The 6,000-nt window shown below is 47.1% G+C and overlaps 9 non-coding genes and 4 pseudogenes across 9 annotated transcripts; all 13 read right to left on the reverse strand.

Moving 5' to 3' along the window:
* Positions 1-297: 297 nt before the first annotated feature.
* Positions 298-426, reverse strand: LOC144725178 (5S ribosomal RNA; annotated as a pseudogene).
* Positions 427-675: 249 nt separating this feature from the next.
* Positions 676-794, reverse strand: LOC144726070 (5S ribosomal RNA). Its single transcript, XR_013587131.1, has one exon. It is a non-coding gene; the product is annotated as a 5S ribosomal RNA (ribosomal RNA).
* A 249-nt stretch (positions 795-1,043) lies between these two features.
* LOC144726015 (5S ribosomal RNA) lies at positions 1,044-1,162 on the reverse strand. Its single transcript, XR_013587077.1, has one exon. It is a non-coding gene; the product is annotated as a 5S ribosomal RNA (ribosomal RNA).
* Positions 1,163-1,411: 249 nt separating this feature from the next.
* Positions 1,412-1,520, reverse strand: LOC144725679 (5S ribosomal RNA; annotated as a pseudogene).
* A 615-nt stretch (positions 1,521-2,135) lies between these two features.
* LOC144725180 (5S ribosomal RNA) lies at positions 2,136-2,264 on the reverse strand (annotated as a pseudogene).
* Positions 2,265-2,513: 249 nt separating this feature from the next.
* On the reverse strand, positions 2,514-2,632 carry LOC144726071 (5S ribosomal RNA). Its single transcript, XR_013587132.1, has one exon. It is a non-coding gene; the product is annotated as a 5S ribosomal RNA (ribosomal RNA).
* Positions 2,633-2,881: 249 nt separating this feature from the next.
* On the reverse strand, positions 2,882-3,000 carry LOC144725966 (5S ribosomal RNA). Its single transcript, XR_013587031.1, has one exon. It is a non-coding gene; the product is annotated as a 5S ribosomal RNA (ribosomal RNA).
* A 249-nt stretch (positions 3,001-3,249) lies between these two features.
* Positions 3,250-3,368, reverse strand: LOC144726016 (5S ribosomal RNA). Its single transcript, XR_013587078.1, has one exon. It is a non-coding gene; the product is annotated as a 5S ribosomal RNA (ribosomal RNA).
* Positions 3,369-3,617: 249 nt separating this feature from the next.
* LOC144725965 (5S ribosomal RNA) lies at positions 3,618-3,736 on the reverse strand. Its single transcript, XR_013587030.1, has one exon. It is a non-coding gene; the product is annotated as a 5S ribosomal RNA (ribosomal RNA).
* A 616-nt stretch (positions 3,737-4,352) lies between these two features.
* On the reverse strand, positions 4,353-4,481 carry LOC144725181 (5S ribosomal RNA; annotated as a pseudogene).
* A 249-nt stretch (positions 4,482-4,730) lies between these two features.
* Positions 4,731-4,849, reverse strand: LOC144725967 (5S ribosomal RNA). Its single transcript, XR_013587032.1, has one exon. It is a non-coding gene; the product is annotated as a 5S ribosomal RNA (ribosomal RNA).
* Positions 4,850-5,098: 249 nt separating this feature from the next.
* On the reverse strand, positions 5,099-5,217 carry LOC144726017 (5S ribosomal RNA). Its single transcript, XR_013587079.1, has one exon. It is a non-coding gene; the product is annotated as a 5S ribosomal RNA (ribosomal RNA).
* Positions 5,218-5,466: 249 nt separating this feature from the next.
* LOC144725904 (5S ribosomal RNA) lies at positions 5,467-5,585 on the reverse strand. Its single transcript, XR_013586970.1, has one exon. It is a non-coding gene; the product is annotated as a 5S ribosomal RNA (ribosomal RNA).
* Positions 5,586-6,000: the final 415 nt, after the last annotated feature.

The following is a 6,000-nucleotide window of genomic DNA, read 5'->3' on the forward strand; positions in this document are numbered from 1 at the left end:
TCCGAGATCTGACGAGATCGGGCGCATTCAGGGTGATAAGGTCCTATGCATACTTGCAGAGACCTGACGCACATTCATATGTAAAAATCAAGATTCAACTCTACTGCGGGAGGTCAACACTCATGAAAACGTTTTTTCTGGACTCCTGGTTGAGCCCCGAAAGAGTGGCATTAAACGGTCTTTTACAATAAAATCTTGATCCCAATGCAGTACACCATATCCACGTGCAATTGGCAGGTGAACTGACTGGGTGAATTGAAGAGTTAAACGCGACCCATCCAGATGCGAAAATGCAAAAGCCTACAACACCTGGTATTCCCAGGCAGTCTCCCATCCAAGTACTACCCTGGCTCGACCCTGCTTAGCTTCCGAGCTCAGACGAGATCAGGCGCATTCAGGCGCATTCAGGGTGATATGGTCGTAGGCCATACTTGCAGAAACCTGACGCACATTCACATGTAAAAATCAAGATTCAACTCTACTGCGGGAGGTCAACACTCATGAAAACGTTTATTCTGGACTCCTGGTTGAGCCCCGAAAGAGTGGCATTAAACGGTCTTTTACAAGAAAATCTTGATCCCAATGCAGTACACCATATCCGCGTGCAATTGGCAGGTGAACTGACTGGGTGAATTGAAGAGTAAAACGCGACCCATCCAGATGCGAAAATGTAAAAGCCTACAACACCTGGTATTCCCAGGCAGTCTCCCATCGAAGTACTAACCAGGCTCGACCCTGCTTAGCTTCCGAGATCAGAAGAGATCGTGCGCATTCAGGGTGATATGGTCGTAGGCCATACTTGCAGAGACCTGACGCACATTCATTTGTAAAAATCAAGATTCAACTCTACTGCGGGAGGTCAACACTCATGAAAACGTTTATTCTGGACTCCTGGTTGAGCCCCGAAAGAGTGGCATTAAACGGTCTTTTACAATAAAATCTTGATCCCAATGCAGTACACCATATCCACGTGCAATTGGCAGGTGAACTGACTGGGTGAATTGAAGAGTTAAACGCGACCCATCCAGATGCGAAAATGCAAAAGCCTACAACACCTGGTATTCCCAGGCAGTCTCCCATCCAAGTACTACCCTGGCTCGACCCTGCTTAGCTTCCGAGCTCAAACGAGATCAGGCGCATTCAGGATGATATGGTCGTAGGCCATACTTGCAGAAACCTGACGCACATTCACATGTAAAAATCAAGATTCAACTCTACTGCGGGAGGTCAACACTCATGAAAACGTTTATTCTGGACTCCTGGTTGAGCCCCGAAAGAGTGGCATTAAACGGTCTTTTTCAATAAAATCTTGATCCCAATGCAGTACACCATATCCACGTGCAATTGGCAGGTGAACTGACTGGGTGAATTGAAGAGTTAAACGCGACCCATCCAGATGCGAGAATGCAAAAGCCTACAACACCTGGTATTCCCAGGCAGTCTCCCATCCAAGTACTAAACAGGCTCGACCCTGCTTAGCTTCCCAGATCAGACGCATTCAGGGTGATATGGTCGTAGGCCATACTTGCAGAGACCTGACGCACATTCATATGTAAAAATCAAGATTCAACTCTACTGCGGGAGGTCAACACTCATGAAAACGTTTATTCTGGACTCCTGGTTGAGCCCCGAAAGAGTGGCATTAAACGGTCTTTTACAAGAAAATCTTGATCCCAATGCAGTACACCATATCCGCGTGCAATTGGCAGGTGAACTGACTGGGTGAATTGAAGAGTAAAACGCGACCCATCCAGATACGAAAATGCAAAAGCCTACAAGACCTGGTAGTCTCCCATCCAAGTACTAACCAGGCACGACCCTGCTTAGCTTCCGAGATCTTCCGAGATCTGACGAGATCGGGCGCATTCAGGGTGATAAGGTCCTAGGCATACTTGCAGAGACCTGACGCACATTCATATGTAAAAATCAAGATTCAACTCTACTGCGGGAGGTCAACACTCATGAAAACGTTTTTTCTGGACTCCTGGTTGAGCCCCGAAAGAGTGGCATTAAACGGTCTTTTACAATAAAATCTTGATCCCAATGCAGTACACCATATCCACGTGCAATTGGCAGGTGAACTGACTGGGTGAATTGAAGAGTTAAACGCGACCATCCAGATGCGAAAATGCAAAAGCCTACAACACCTGGTATTCCCAGGCAGTCTCCCATCCAAGTACTACCCTGGCTCGACCCTGCTTAGCTTCCGAGCTCAGACGAGATCAGGCGCATTCAGGCGCATTCAGGGTGATATGGTCGTAGGCCATACTTGCAGAAACCTGACGCACATTCACATGTAAAAATCAAGATTCAACTCTACTGCGGGAGGTCAACACTCATGAAAACGTTTATTCTGGACTCCTGGTTGAGCCCCGAAAGAGTGGCATTAAACGGTCTTTTACAAGAAAATCTTGATCCCAATGCAGTACACCATATCCGCGTGCAATTGGCAGGTGAACTGACTGGGTGAATTGAAGAGTAAAACGCGACCCATCCAGATGCGAAAATGTAGAAGCCTACAACACCTGGTATTCCCAGGCAGTCTCCCATCGAAGTACTAACCAGGCTCGACCCTGCTTAGCTTCCGAGATCAGAAGAGATCGTGCGCATTCAGGGTGATATGGTCGTAGGCCATACTTGCAGAGACCTGACGCACATTCATTTGTAAAAATCAAGATTCAACTCTACTGCGGGAGGTCAACACTCATGAAAACGTTTATTCTGGACTCCTGGTTGAGCCCCGAAAGAGTGGCATTAAACGGTCTTTTACAAGAAAATCTTGATCCCAATGCAGTACACCATATCCACGTGCAATTGGCAGGTGAACTGACTGGGTGAATTGAAGAGTTAAACGCGACCCATCCAGATGCGAAAATGCAAAAGCCTACAACACCTGGTATTCCCAGGCAGTCTCCCATCCAAGTACTACCCTGGCTCGACCCTGCTTAGCTTCCGAGCTCAGACGAGATCAGGCGCATTCAGGATGATATGGTCGTAGGCCATACTTGCAGAAACCTGACGCACATTCACATGTAAAAATCAAGATTCAACTCTACTGCGGGAGGTCAACACTCATGAAAACGTTTATTCTGGACTCCTGGTTGAGCCCCGAAAGAGTGGCATTAAACGGTCTTTTACAATAAAATCTTGATCCCAATGCAGTACACCATATCCACGTGCAATTGGCAGGTGAACTGACTGGGTGAATTGAAGAGTTAAACGCGACCCATCCAGATGCGAGAATGCAAAAGCCTACAACACCTGGTATTCCCAGGCAGTCTCCCATCCAAGTACTACCCTGGCTCGACCCTGCTTAGCTTCCGAGCTCAAACGAGATCAGGCGCATTCAGGATGATATGGTCGTAGGCCATACTTGCAGAAACCTGACGCACATTCACATGTAAAAATCAAGATTCAACTCTACTGCGGGAGGTCAACACTCATGAAAACGTTTATTCTGGACTCCTGGTTGAGCCCCGAAAGAGTGGCATTAAACGGTCTTTTACAATAAAATCTTGATCCCAATGCAGTACACCATATCCACGTGCAATTGGCAGGTGAACTGACTGGGTGAATTGAAGAGTTAAACGCGACCCATCCAGATGCGAGAATGCAAAAGCCTACAACACCTGGTATTCCCAGGCAGTCTCCCATCCAAGTACTAACCAGGCTCGACCCAGCTTAGCTTCCGAGATCAGACGAGATCGGGCGCATTCAAGGTGATATGGTCGTAGGCCATACTTGCAGAGACCTGACGCACATTCATATGTTAAAATCAAGATTCAACTCTACTGTGGGAGGTCAACACTAATGAAAACGTTTATTCTGGACTCCTGGTTGAGCCCCGAAAGAGTGGAATTAAACGGTCTTTTACAAGAAAATCTTGATCCCAATGCAGTACACCATATCCACGTGCAATTGGCAGGTGAACTGACTGGGTGAATTGAAGAGTAAAACGCGACCCATCCAGATACGAAAATGCAAAAGCCTACAAGACCTGGTAGTCTCCCATCCAAGTACTAACCAGGCACGACCCTGCTTAGCTTCCGAGATCTTCCGAGATCTGACGAGATCGGGCGCATTCAGGGTGATAAGGTCCTATGCATACTTGCAGAGACCTGACACACATTCATATGTAAAAATCAAGATTCAACTCTACTGCGGGAGGTCAACACTCATGAAAACGTTTTTTCTGGACTCCTGGTTGAGCCCCGAAAGAGTGGCATTAAACGGTCTTTTACAATAAAATCTTGATCCCAATGCAGTACACCATATCCACGTGCAATTGGCAGGTGAACTGACTGGGTGAATTGAAGAGTTAAACGCGACCCATCCAGATGCGAAAATGCAAAAGCCTACAACACCTGGTATTCCCAGGCAGTCTCCCATCCAAGTACTACCCTGGCTCGACCCTGCTTAGCTTCCGAGCTCAGACGAGATCAGGCGCATTCAGGCGCATTCAGGGTGATATGGTCGTAGGCCATACTTGCAGAAACCTGACGCACATTCACATGTAAAAATCAAGATTCAACTCTACTGCGGGAGGTCAACACTCATGAAAACGTTTATTCTGGACTCCTGGTTGAGCCCCGAAAGAGTGGCATTAAACGGTCTTTTACAAGAAAATCTTGATCCCAATGCAGTACACCATATCCACGTGCAATTGGCAGGTGAACTGACTGGGTGAATTGAAGAGTTAAACGCGACCCATCCAGATGCGAAAATGCAAAAGCCTACAACACCTGGTATTCCCAGGCAGTCTCCCATCCAAGTACTACCCTGGCTCGACCCTGCTTAGCTTCCGAGCTCAGACGAGATCAGGCGCATTCAGGATGATATGGTCGTAGGCCATACTTGCAGAAACCTGACGCACATTCACATGTAAAAATCAAGATTCAACTCTACTGCGGGAGGTCAACACTCATGAAAACGTTTATTCTGGACTCCTGGTTGAGCCCCGAAAGAGTGGCATTAAACGGTCTTTTACAATAAAATCTTGATCCCAATGCAGTACACCATATCCACGTGCAATTGGCAGGTGAACTGACTGGGTGAATTGAAGAGTTAAACGCGACCCATCCAGATGCGAGAATGCAAAAGCCTACAACACCTGGTATTCCCAGGCAGTCTCCCATCCAAGTACTACCCTGGCTCGACCCTGCTTAGCTTCCGAGCTCAAACGAGATCAGGCGCATTCAGGATGATATGGTCGTAGGCCATACTTGCAGAAACCTGACGCACATTCACATGTAAAAATCAAGATTCAACTCTACTGCGGGAGGTCAACACTCATGAAAACGTTTATTCTGGACTCCTGGTTGAGCCCCGAAAGAGTGGCATTAAACGGTCTTTTACAATAAAATCTTGATCCCAATGCAGTACACCATATCCACGTGCAATTGGCAGGTGAACTGACTGGGTGAATTGAAGAGTTAAACGCGACCCATCCAGATGCGAGAATGCAAAAGCCTACAACACCTGGTATTCCCAGGCAGTCTCCCATCCAAGTACTAACCAGGCTCGACCCAGCTTAGCTTCCGAGATCAGACGAGATCGGGCGCATTCAGGGTGATATGGTCGTAGGCCATACTTGCAGAGACCTGACGCACATTCATATGTTAAAATCAAGATTCAACTCTACTGTGGGAGGTCAACACTAATGAAAACGTTTATTCTGGACTCCTGGTTGAGCCCCGAAAGAGTGGAATTAAACGGTCTTTTACAAGAAAATCTTGATCCCAATGCAGTACACCATATCCACGTGCAATTGGCAGGTGAACTGACTGGGTGAATTGAAGAGTAAAACGCGACCCATCCAGATACGAAAATGCAAAAGCCTACAAGACCTGGTAGTCTCCCATCCAAGTACTAACCAGGCACGACCCTGCTTAGCTTCCGAGATCTTCCGAGATCTGACGAGATCGGGCGCATTCAGGGTGATAAGGTCCTATGCATACTTGCAGAGACCTGACGCACATTCATATGTAAAAATCAAGATTC

This window comes from Lampetra planeri, chromosome 22, assembly GCF_965212315.1.
Source record: "Lampetra planeri chromosome 22, kcLamPlan1.2.h2, whole genome shotgun sequence".
Lineage (NCBI taxonomy): Eukaryota > Metazoa > Chordata > Hyperoartia > Petromyzontiformes > Petromyzontidae > Lampetra > Lampetra planeri.